Source organism: Octopus bimaculoides, chromosome 12 (genome assembly GCF_046866305.1).
Source record: "Octopus bimaculoides isolate indiv1 chromosome 12, ASM4686630v1, whole genome shotgun sequence".
NCBI classification, from domain to species: Eukaryota; Metazoa; Mollusca; class Cephalopoda; order Octopoda; family Octopodidae; genus Octopus; species Octopus bimaculoides.
In genome coordinates this window covers 6622132-6636055 of record NC_142939.1, presented here as the reverse complement: position 1 = coordinate 6636055, position 13924 = coordinate 6622132, and the positions used below count along the sequence as shown (strand labels likewise).

The 13924-nt window shown below is 34.9% G+C and overlaps 1 long non-coding RNA gene across 2 annotated transcripts in view; it reads right to left on the bottom strand.

Annotated features, from left to right (window-relative positions):
- Positions 1–13924, bottom strand: part of LOC128249189 (uncharacterized) — a 291399-nt gene that overhangs the window by 100615 nt on the left and 176860 nt on the right. The window contains exon 2 of one of the 2 annotated variants that reach the window (XR_016243794.1): positions 3151–11745. The exons of the other annotated variant lie outside the window; for it this stretch is intronic. This is a non-coding gene — a long non-coding RNA (uncharacterized LOC128249189). Of the gene's footprint in view, positions 1–3150; positions 11746–13924 lie in introns of those variants that run through there. 2 annotated transcript variants of the gene reach the window in all.

Here is a 13924-nt window from a genome sequence, read left to right as displayed (position 1 = left end):
GAAAGAGAGAGAGAGAGAGAGAGAGAGAGAGAGAGAGAGAGAGATGTAAGCGCATGTACTGTAACAAGTGGTTAATTAATTCAATGAAATCATGTATAGAGTGTTGCATTTCAATACACATTATTTAAGCACCTAGACATTTACTTAAACTGGGTGGTTAAATTAATTTCCTACCAAATAATATTTTCAAATAACTTAACATGTACATAGATGCAACGTGTGTGATTGTTTAAATGTGTGTGAGTGTCTGTGCGTCAATGTTTGTGTTAGAATAATCGACATCATGAAAGTCAGAATAATGATTCAAGTAGCATCAGTTTGTTATATATATATTAGTTACTTTTTGCTTCTTTTGTAAATGCAGATTCTCGCCAATGCACAGACACAGACAGACAGACAGACACACGCACACACACACACACACACACACACACACACACACACACGCACACACACACACACATACACACACACTGTAAGGAGAATAAACATAAAAGATGCAACACAACAACACTGTTGGGCAGATATTGTAATTTAATGCATGTAAGTTGTAAGGCATTGTCTTAACGTTTCGGCAGTTTCTCCTTCATCACAAAAGAATAAACACAAGAAAGATGAGGGAGAGAAAAAAGTGGGAAATAGTGAGCGTAGAAATGAAAAAAAAAAAAAACTACTAAATAACAACAACAACGGTAAGGGTGTTTCATGAGGTTGCTGATCATGTGTTCAAGCGTTTTATAGTGTGTATGTAGTTGATTCATGAAATAAACTTTGAGTGCGTTTTGTGTATTTTTAATACGAAAAGCGTCTGATATGTCTATTGCGTTGTAATTCTCATATGTTTTGTTTTATGGTTTCATTCATTAGCGATTGATGCAATGCTGAAAGGGTAACAAAATGACGCCAACGTCACTTCATTCAGAAGATGGAACTATTGGAATCTGGAAACACCGAAGTTGTACTTTACAGATATGGGCGTCAGGACTGTCCCTCATCCGCCTTACAGTCCAGACTTTGCTTCCCTGTGTTTTTTGTCGTTCCCGAAGCTGAAGAACATTAGGGACAATGGTCTTGAAGAAATGGAGAAGATGAAAAGGCTCTGACAAGGACATCTTCATTTTTAGAGGACTTCCTACGGGCCTTCGTGAAGTGGCTGCAACGCTACAAGTGCAATGAAGTCAAGTCAGAGTGTGATAGTTTGAAAGAGATTAGAGTTTTGTACTTATTTGAAATTGATAAACATCTCTCCTGAAAAAGTCTCAAAACATTTGAAATTCACTTTGTGCCTTGCGATTGTCCTCCTGGCTCATTACGCTGTAATTTCAAATCCCACCAGTTAAGATTGTCTGTCATCCTTCTGAGAGTCGTTACAATAGTTTCAGTCTATTGCTGGAATTAATATGAACGATTCTTCAGTTCTTTTAAATTTCTGATCTTGTACCTTTACCAAAAGTTGTTACGTTAACTATACTTCTTCTTCGATTTCATTCTATAGCGAAATGTGGTTAAAGTGTAACTTGCATATATAAATCGTGACAGATAGAATAATATGTTAGATAGATGTTTGAACAGTACATGATTGTATAAACTATTTTAATATTAGCTAATTATAGTTATTTGGCGTTTTCTAGGGTTACAGATATATTAAATAAACGTACACAAGAGATGTTACGTATACCTAATCAAGTAACTGTTTTATTCCATCTTCGTCTGTATATATATCAGCGATTTTACACAGGTATGCACATATAGTCATACATACACACTACAGACACCTACATATGTGTATAAATAACCGATAATGAAGAGGAGGGTTTCTTACTACGCTTACATATTTATACATACCCCCACACACATATAGATAGATATACAAATACATGTGTATTTATGTATATAAACACATATATATATACGAACACACACACACACACACACACATATATATATATCTATATCTATCTATCTCTCTCTCTATATATATATCATTCACATACACATATATAAACGCTCATATATATTTTCACATATATATACAGGCACATACATATCTATATATGGCGGAGATGTATCTCACGAAATTAAAGGTGTTAACACCTGTTTAAAGGTAAACTACAGTGTGTGTTATGTCTGCCATTTGATGGTAATATTTTAGAAATCATTATAAAGCATCAGTGACCCTAATTGTAAAGATAAGCTACTTCAATATGTTTGTTAAACATACAGTGTCAAGTCGATAGTATGAAAATCTCATGCAAATTTATGCATCGCATAGAAAATTTTGAATTTGCAACACGAAGAGTTATAATTTGACTATAATGATATACATTAAGTATACATTAATGAATACCAAAACAGGAAACAACATGATTGAAGAAAACATCAAACAGAAATATCGAAGAATATTTCCAACTACGATTTAAGTCGCGCAGTATTGAAATATCCGTTTTATCTTGTGCTCCAAGCAAACTTTATTTATTGCATTTTTAAATTGTCGTCGTTGTTGTTGTTATTATTATTATTATTATTATTATTATTATTATTATTATTATTATTATTATTATTATTATTATTACCATCATCATCCCCTCCTCCTACTCAACATCATCATTATTATTTTTAATATTCAAAGTTTGAGAAAAAACCATGAAGAGATTCGCTTTTTTGTCATATGATTTAGATACATCTGGAACATGAGTATAAGCGTTGAAGTTTAACAAAAATATTCAAAGGAAAATATGCCACAAGTATCCAGAGTTAGCAACAATGTGTAAGGTGAAAAAAAGCGTTCGGAGTTTAGACATAGATTTACAATTGACTGGGGGAAAATCGTTCAAGCTTTTATCCTAATACCGCTTACTTATTCTAGTATTACTAGTTTTTAGAACCTGCATGTCTATCCTTAGAGTCAATTTATCAATGAGTGGTTAAACACATTCCTTAACTGCTTAGCTTGTCAGTTTAGTAGTACACAACAGAACAGTCATATTGTATTCATATGTCCATAATTAGCAATTTTGTGTGTTTAGTTATGGATAAGCATGTCAGACTTATGTATTATATTATCTAGTGATCTGTCTGTATAGCATTTTGGTATATATATTTCTAAATTAGAAGGAAACTATTGTCTTCTTCTTCTTCTTCTTCTTCTTCTTCTTCTTCTTCTTCTTCTTCTTCTTCTTCTTCTTCTCCTCCTCCTTCTCTTTCAGAGCATCTTACAAAATACCGTACGGCATTTGTTCCAACCTTTTAGTTTCTGCGTTCAAATCCCAACTTTTCTTTCATCATTTACGTCTTGGTCGATAAGGTAAATACGAACCAACTTGCAAGAGTTTTATAGATTCGACTCGCACCAATTAAGGCGATGTCCCAGCGTGACCGCAGTCCAATAACGGAAGCCATTGAAAGAATTAAAGAATATCCAGAATTCATTACTGATAACATTTTGACATTTATAAATGAGGGGTATTAAAATTATTGGTCTGGCAGAAGATTTCGGATAAATTGGATTTATCCACTATATATCCTCCGGAGTCCAATAAAAGATTGCCCTGTAAGACAAATGTAAAACATAGCTTACAAAATTTAATTGGAATGTTATATGAAATTATTTTTGCTTCAGTAATTTCGTTTTCTCTTTTTTGTTTCTATTTTCTTTGTATTTATTTTATTTCTTTTTCTTTGTTTTAAGTGATGCGGTTGAAGACATTGGGAGACAATTTTTTCTTCATTATTTTCTTTCTTTCGTCTTTCTGTTTTTGAAAAACATACTTTATATGCAAAATGTAATTTGTACGAATGATAGTTAATGGAGTGTCAAACTTCTGTCGATGTTCGTATCCAGTCGCCATCATTGCGCAGTAGTGCATTATCATCATAGGATCATTAAAGTTGTAAGTTGGTGCGACAGGACCATATGATTGACAGCATCTATCAATACTAATAATACTCATTATTGGTTGCTTAGTCACGCTATCTTATATGGAATTATGCTTGCTTCCTCTCTCAATGCGTTCTACAGTTGATATACCTCTTATATAACTGCAACAAATAATACGCCAACTCCACCTTCGCTTTTAATGATCACTACTTCTTTCTCTCCTCTTACTACCCTCCTCTTGTTTCTTCTACTACGAGTACCACTCCCGATATGAATGTTTTCATTTGGCGGTAGGATTTTGAGAAGGGAGAGACCGTCACTTAGCATTTGTGTCTCCACAACCAAAAAGACTAACAACATATGTATGTATGTCTGCGCGCGCGCGCGCGTATTTGTGGCCGAGTGGTTAAGGAGATGAACTAGAAATCCATCGGTCTCTCCCCACATTGGTTCGAATCCTTTAAGCGACGTTTGACTTTTTAGGAGCAGGAATGTTTGTGTGGTAAAACCGAAGTCGCGATGTTGGTTTGCAGCGTGGTGAATAATTGAATTAAGTGAAGCTCAACTACAAGGTAAGAAGTTTGTTTTTTGGGTTTCTTTTTCGAACAAGAAACCTCCACTGAATTCCGGGCATTTGTCTGCCTGTAGTTGTGCTTAGTGTCTCACTTAGCGGTTAGAGGTGTGTTGTTTTGGAGGCGTACCCCATCTCCAAAAATTGTGATCTTTGTTGTTTTTGTGTTCCTGTTGCCGTCTTCCTGCTACTATTTGGTTGGCCTGGAGTACCGGTGGCCGGAAGATTGTATGCAGTATTTTGGAGGCGTATCCCACCTCCAAATATTTTTGTACCAATTTATTGGTGAAATTTGTGAAGCTGTATTCCGGTTGCTGTGTTCCTGTTGCTGATCATTCAGCCTGAAATGTTGATAGACAAGAGTAAGTTATACGTTGTTCATTCATTTCTAACTGTCGATGCATCTGAAATAAATTGTTCGCATCAGCAATCACAAGAAAGTTATTATGACAATTTGCTTTTAATAGGCTGTGCCAATGGGTTTTTCTCAAGAATCTGTAGTAAAGATGAAATCTTCATAATAATGAAAACTCAGACGTATGCTCTAATAAGTGTCTAAACTATAAAGATATATCTAAATTTGTTTCCTCGTCAGCTCTGTCTTATTTTATGATGGTCGAATCAATTACACGACGATTCACAGCCAAAGATATTTACCTTGGCTTAATCATTCAAACTGGCTTTTATCTGACGCGTGTAGGATACAATTATTCTTTTACATTCATTTATAGAATAAAGTAATTTCTGTACTACAAGTTGGGGTAATGCTAATAGTGTTTCCAAAATAGGGAATACTCACCGAGAAGTTTAGAGTTCAAGTTGTCGGAAATAAACACAAAGAAGCACCCCTGTGATGGAATGCATTTTTCTGACACCACTTGGTAATCGGCATATTAGCAACTGAGTTACATGCGATTTGCTACCAAAACCTGTACATCTTAGATAACTTAATGAATATAAATTTGAATAGATTTACCCATAATTATACGATATTTGTTATTTTAAAGCGAAAGGTATGATAAAACTTCAGTCAATTTTCAGATTATAGTGCAAATATGTGTATGAGAAAGGAAGAGAGAGCGGGAGAGGAAGAGAGAGAGAGAGAGAGAGAGAGAGAGAGAGAGAGAGAGAGAGAGAGAGAGAGAACTGGAATCACTATATCTTTTTATTTGTGTATTATAAATTCAAATGAAAAATAATTCCGAGATAAAGCACCGAATATAATGACAAATATGAGATAAAGAATTACTCTATTTGAATTAAAATATCATACATTCGATACATGAGTACAAAAGATTAGATTACATTATAAATGGGAATTTTGATTATACTATTAAAATGAAGGCTTTGCAAAATTACTTTAACTAATCAGGGCTGTACCCAATGTACCCGAGATGCTAGATATAATAACAATATTTTTCCTAAATCACTCTTTACTTTCTGAACAGAAAGAGATTAAGGATGCTTTGTATAATGTAGTCCTTTATATACTTAATCGAGAAAAATAGGCATAACTTTGAGCATAGGTCTACTAGGACACAGCTGATGATCAGTTGCTAACAACAATAACAACAACAGCAATTTAGAAATCAATAGAAACTAACAAATTACTCCTGGTATTCTAGCCAAATTACTCCTGGTATTCCTCTGATGAACAACATAGTAATAACATAAAACAGTGCCACTTGCCAATAAGATTTTAGGTGAAAATTCTAACAAAGACTTCAATCGTATTTCGCATGAGAATTGTCTGGTAAAAGTGCCAACAATTTCTGCTTGATGCAACCCTCCGGATTAGAAATTTCCTGTCATCGCTGGTATATTTTAATTTTTTGACTAAAACAAAAGACCGTTAATGAAGACCGCTAACCTCGTTGGTTCGCGTTCTCTAAATAGGCAATTGTTAAGTGTAGTTGATGTAATTTGCAAATCATCGTTGATTTAGCGAACCTGAGACCAAAAATCTTCCAACCGTTAACGTCCAGCATTTCTTCTTGAGACAGTGTATCTAGAAACGCATATTCAATTGATTGTCCCTTTTCGAAACAGTAGTACGTAATGTTTTAGAGATTTGTTAGCTATTTTCAGCAGATCGAACAGTCTTGCAGAGGCTCTCTTGCACATTAGTTCCGCCTATAGAATATTTGCAGAATATTTCTTTGAAGTTCTAGTGTCTTTCTCTCCTATGCTATAGACAAACGATAAAATCAATAATATATATTGATTTCATTTCACTAATCATAACACCTTCTACATTAAGGTTAGAGATAATACTCAATCAATTTGACACAGTTTATCGAACTAGGATAGACGAAAAGAGATTTAAAATCCGGCAGTATTTGAAGACAACTCTGTGAGGTAAGACCATAAAGCGCCGATCCATACAAATGTGATATCTACAAATCTGTTTCACTCAGACTCTGTGCAGAAAATTCGCAGAAGAGAGAAATAAGATTGTGTGGCATTCATGCGGGAATAAAGACCAACTCGAAGTCCTAAAAATTAGGTCTACACGTTAGGATTACTTCTCTTTCCTTCACCGCTTTACAGTTCCTGCAAAAGTCATAGACATTGCCTTGATCCTTGTGACTAAATCTTCACCAAGACATTTACTACTTAAATCATGTGAAAATGTCTGCAACAATAATTTACAATGGCCCTCAGACACATTTAGCCGTAACTTCTACTCTATACTATCTATTTATGAACACAGCATAGCCGGATGGTTAAGAAGTTTGTTTTGCATTCACGATGCGCAGGTTTCAATCTCCTCTTGGACAATTGTCAGTTATCAGTGCTTCGAATCAACTCAAGCCTTGCGAATGAAATTGTGGCGGCGGAAACTAGTTGGATGTTAGCCGGTTAAATTGTACTTGTAATGTAGAGGTCCGGCACTGTCACATACCATGCCATGCTGTTTCTGTTTTAAGGTTTCTGTTATTTGAAGGGTATTGTGAGTACACGTCTATGTTTACGAACTCGATGCATATATTTACACACACGTACACACACACACACACACACACACACACACACACACACACACATATACTCACAAAAAGCAAATATATATATTCAGATATAGTATCTCTAGGACTACAATGTACAATTCATGTATTCTTCTTGCTTATGATGGTAGATTGTGATTTGAAGGAGATTTGGCTGCAATTTCTAACAGATCTAAGGATCACGTTGATATTCTTATAATTTATATTACTTATATACTGTATGTTATCATATCAAATTAATGCAACTAACTTTCGGTTAAATCATAGTCAGTCATTGAGGTCTTTAGCTGAACTCCATTAAACTAATGCTGTCAACAGTTACTACTCGAATCATTAACTGTCATTAGGTTGGACAATATCATTTAATTATTCTTTTAATCCAAATTTACTTTATCACTTAATACTTCCACGTGGTTCCTTTATTTTGACATCTTCAAAACTTACATTTCACTTACGATAATTTTAAGCAGTTCTTTTTCTATTTAGGTTTCATTATGCAAACAAGTTCGACTCAATGCTTTAATCATTACTCCCCACAAATCAACGTCTAACCATTTGTAATTGCGTGCAGTGAAGTTGTATCTCAAGTATCAAATTGATTTCCTGTAGATTCTGTTTTAAAGTCGTATAAATGAATAATCTCAACTCTTAAAGTGGATCTATCAAAGTTACCCTACCAATCAATAATGTTTACTATTAGATGTACCAAATAACATTTTCTATGGAATTCAAGTAGAAAATAAAGTACATTTTGTAAGTATTTTAATCTGTAGAAGATAACAAATAATAGTTTAAAAGTAATGTCTTTCCAAAAGGTTATTTCGTCGGAGATAGACGTTATAAAGTCAATACGAACAAATGCTATTAGCTCTCATCGGCTCAACGAACTTTATCCCGATCTTTTTGATCAGTTTTCATACGTTTTGTTTTCAAAATCAGATCAATCATCATACTCTGTGGGTATTCTTCTGAGTTTATTGATATTATTGATTTTGTTTCAAACCGAGCGTTCTTAGTTTTTAAATATATGTTTACTGCAAGTTAAACCGTGCATGAGGAAGTATCTTTCAACCAGAAGGTATTTTTTTTCAGCATTACAACCCTCCTTAACTAACACTTAAAATGTTTAGTATCTAAAATAAACTGGTGAGAAACTAACTCTTCCTAGTCTGAAATACTAGGTTTATTGAATTATATGAGTAAAGGACAGTGCAAATAAAATAAAATTAAAGAAATGAAATTATAAAATAGAAAAGAGAGAAATCCCATGACATTATTTACAGTTCATCATAAATTAGAATGCTCACCAACTGCAACAGTCATTTTAATTGCAAAATTAGACATTACGGAGACAGTTCCTAAAATCCTCTGGATGAAGCTGACACCAAATTTCCATATTATTGCGATAATCATTGTGAATTATTTGAAAATTCTTTCTATTTGTTAAGATGGTATTAATTTCTAAGGAGATTACTGAATGTCTAGTTTCTTAGTTTTCAATCGATTTCGTAGTTCTTAATCCACGAGTCAATTTCGATGTTGAAACTATTTATGTAAGGACAAATTATAACTAGAATCAAGGCACTTAACAATGTAAGATAAATTTGCGTGCATTGGTCAACTCGAGAGTATTTTCATGTTTTAATAAGAAATACATTCTGATCATGAAGTTAGACATATGAACATGAATAACATGCAAGTAAACCATTCATTCAGTAATAATTTCATTGTTAGGCCATATCGACAGGTAAAGCTAAACATCCTGGCTTATAAAGAGATATATAAATTTATTTCATGATGTGAAATAAATTTATACATCTCTTTCAAAGTACAACTATAGCTTTTTTTTGTCTTGAGTTCTGAATAAAACTTTAATTAAAGATCTCTAGTAATTTAAGTTCATCGCTTCACAGTTCGGCAGTTTCGTGCTCGATTTCACTGTTTATTGCCCTGAGAAAGTGTCTTCTGCCATAGCGTCGGACAAACTAATGAATATTGAGCGAAATTTGGTTAACGAAGACGGTGTAGATGCCTGTCGAAGAGTTGTGTCCTTGCTTTTGATAGGCATATTCTTAGGCCAACTCCTGGTTTATTAATACTATGGCTACTTTTAACATTTTCGTGGAATCTACTCCGCTGTAAGCATCTCGGCCAGCCTTCCAGACAGAGGTTAGCGTCTAACACTTTCTGTCACCAGTTTCGGTTCTCACAAAAAGTACTACGGTTGTTGCTCATCCACCTCTAACATAACAAAAGTCAGGCACCGCTTCATTTGGGTGTCAAAATAATTCTCCCATTTTACTCAGTATCAATCTAATAATATTTGAACAAGGAAATTTCAGTTATAGCTCATATTTTATTATTAGTTACTATTAATTCCGAAATTCGACTGCTAATAACAGTATCGTACTGACACTAAATGTAACAGTTATACAGGCTTTGATATTCTGAGTAAGAACACATTACTCGACCAACCGGTCTATCCAAATGAAGCTGAACCAGATAATTTAACAACAACAACAACAACTACTATTGTCTTCACAGTCCAGAGGTTACAGGTTAGTTTTCTGTAATACACAATCAATATACCGATTGACAAAACATCTGAGCACGTATGAGACGGAAAACCTAATCAGTAGTCGGCTTTCATGTAGAGAGAAGATCAGTTGTCGCTGTTGTTTTACGCCAGGTTAACCCTGATCAAGAAGATATGTGATCAAAGCCTTCCTGGCAGTGACCATATTCACTTCGTTTCAGGCATCTTATATTTAATACTGCATTTATATAGCTTTAAGATAGCGGGTTGTTAATTCAAAGGGATTGACTGATAGTTCAAGCCGCATAAAAGTGTCCTCACTGGCTCGAGTAGGTGGGGTAAAACATTTAAGTTGTATAGCTTTACTAAAGCAAAGCTACATCTATATAGCTGAGTGTGTAAATGTACATACATACAAATAGTTTAACGGTGTATATAAAGATGTTTGTTTGTACATGTAAGAACTGCTTATTTAATGATACACTACGATCGCAATTTTCACAATGAAAGTCTAAGCGTAGATACTATTATAAAAGTTGATGAATGTATAAGAGTGAATATATCAGATGGTATGAGTGCGTAACTGCTACAACTTCCAGTTCAAAACCAATGAGAGAGGAACGCCGTCAAGGAAACATAACGCGATGAATCAAATAATAAAAGGATCGATAGGCCACAACTCATAGAAATCAATATACTGCATTACTTGACAGACTCTGACCTGAAACCCAAAAGGGAGGTAGAAGAAAGGATACCTTAAAGATAACTGGAGACAGGATAGTCAGGCAGAGGTGACAAAGCATGGATCCAGCTGGAGACCAGCAGAAGAGACAACCCAGAATCGAGAACAGTGGAGAAAAGTCATCGACAGCCTATTTTCTATAGGGGGCGAAGGGCTTAAGTGCCTATGTATTTTAAATGATTAACATAACTCTACCATGATGCAATGCAAGTAAATAGAAATTTGAAAAGTAAGTTAAAGGACGGACAAGAAAAAAATCAAATGAAAAAGAAATTGTGTGGAACAGGAGAGAAAGGAAAGCAGAAACTAAAATTGAGAGATGGAGAAGGAGACTGAAATGAAAAGAAGAGGGGATACAAAGAAGAGAAAATTGAAAACGTGAAAGACAGACAGACGGATAGATACAGAGAGAGGTAGAGATAGAGATAGAAAGATATATATACAATAGATAAATAAATAGATAGATAGAGAGAGAGAGAAGGAGAGAAGGAGAGCGAGCGAGCGAGAGATTGAGAGAGACAGAGAGAGAGGGACAGAGAGAGTAGTGAGGGCCAAAGTGGAATAGGTAAATACAAAGAGGAGAATGAATGTGACAGACGGAATGTGTAAACATAAAAAGGGATATAGCTAGCGAGCGCGGTAGATAGGTAGACTAGTAGAGAGAGAGAGAGAGAGAGAGAGAGAGAGAGAGAGAGAGAGAGAGAGAGAGAGAGGGAGAGAGAGAGGGAGAAAGAGAGAGAGAGAGAGTGGAGGGAACATCTCTGATATATCTGATATATTTGAAGACGAGAATGGAAAGCAATATTTAGATTTGCTATGTATTTGTAGAAAAACTCTGTCAGCACTTTTAGTTGATATAGTTTGGTGATCAATACCTGTATAAACATCCTCGGTGAGTTGTTTGTATTGAATTCAATGAAATGTTTAATTTACCTGCGTAGGACGTCTTTGATGCAAATGTAGTAGTAGATATATCCGAAATCATTTCAAATGGTATAACAAATGGCTTACCTAAAATTAGAAGAGAAAGTAGAAAAAGAGGATTGTTAAAACTAGATATCGAATTACCGCAACTTGAAAGTGAAAGTATGCAACGTATATAAGTCATCATTGTATTATAAAGACGAGACAATAACAATAATAATCATAGAGATAATGATAATGATGATGATAATGATAATAAAGGTGTTTAAATGCCAGCAATTTCGGTGAAGTGGGTCGATCACATCGATCCGATGCGCAACTGATACTCATTTTTGTCAATCTGGAAGGGATGAGAGGTAAGGGCGGCCTCGGCGGAATTTGAACTCAGAACGTAGAGAACGACGAAATGCCGCTAAGCATTTTTTCGGCGTGCTAACGATTCTGCCACCACCCCGCCTTAGCAGCAGCGGCAGCGACGACAACAACAACAATGGTTTCAAATTTTGGCATAAGGCCAGCAACCCCGGGGGAGGAGTTAAGTCGATTACATCTCCAGTGTTCGATGTTGTCCTCCTTTACAACTACGAATCTTAAGCATTTCAGTTCTCACGGGATGCTTCTCGAAACCTGCAAATGTTGCAGCAGTAACACTTAGTATAAGTACAGAAAGGAAGAGAGGGTGAACCCTTTACCAAGCAAGCTCATAATATTTAGTCTGACCACCGAACAAATGTTGTTGTACATTGCAGAGATCTAGCTTCTGAAACGGACCCGAAACCAGACACCTTGAGGACAAGTGTAAATGGTTGACACTATCAAAAAGTTTTGACTGAAATAAACAGATCAAGGCCCCACCTATGCATGGTTCCTTGCCCAACTTTCTATAAAGTATATCGGGATACATGTAGTTGAGTAAAATTTTATTTGAACTAAATGTTATCACGTGATTCGAGTTTTATGCAATTGCGAACTTCAGGAGAATTCTCAACCGAAAATCTCAGCCGCTTGAAATACAAATCGTGAGTAAAAAATTCTGTTGCAATAAACTGTATACTTTACAGAACACACATCCGAATTGTATGTGTGCATCTGTGCGTCTGTTTGTTTATGTGTTTGTGTGTGTGCTAGAGAAAAATAAAAGCAAACCACTGATATGCCATCATCACCACCACCACCACCACCACCATCTCTGTAAAATCAAATTCTTTCGTGTACTCTTTCTCCCTTTTGCAAATACACACACACACACATACACACACACACACACACAAATAGATAAACATAAATATGATTATCTATCTATCTATCTATCTATCTATCTATCTATCTATCTATCTATCTACACACACACACACTCACACACACAGAGAAAGAGAAATGCATATCTGTATATGTATATTTGCATACGACTATATGATGTGCGTCGTACGTTGCGCACGCGCGTGTGTGCGTGTGAATGACTAACATCTTATCATTTATTTCCTTACAGGCGGCTTTGCTGCAGTCACCAAAGAATACCTAACTCGAGATGATTTGACCTTCTGTTCGTGCGCTTTTGCCAAAGAAAGAAACCCTTATACTCTGTTGCAATATATTTTGTGCTTTTTGTGTACATCATTAGTTCGTCGTTCTCTTTGTACACAGAAGACCATTTTCCCGATCGACTACTGGTATGAAGCAGTTGCCATGATGAATAGTAATGAATGAATACTAATTAATTGCTGAGGCGAAACATGACTTAACTAGAATAAATCAGAGTCACTGATAAGGAAATTAGAACCAAATACCAAAACCAACGTAAGTATAGTCATGTAGTTAAGAAAGTTTCTTCGTAACCATGTGCCTACGGTTTCGATATCATACTGCAGCAACTTCTTGAACTTTAGTACTCATATATATACATATATATATATATATATATATATATATATATATTTTGGGTGTTTACTTTTTACTTTTACTTTTATCCTGAGGATGTGTAAGGAAATTTATTTAACTTGAATTAATAGTTGAATGTGACCTTATACAGAAATGTTTACATAGGTAATAAACTTTAATATATATGGATATTACCGTCAAAGCTTTTATTTAAATTTTGATATATAACCAAGGAGATCGATTCATAAGGAGTTTATTATAGACCTTTGTGGACGGATTTTTTGCTATTTTGGTAACGATTGCATGTTTTATCTTACCAATACATTTGGTAGATATCATTATGAATACACACACACACACACACATATATATATGTACATTCGTCAGA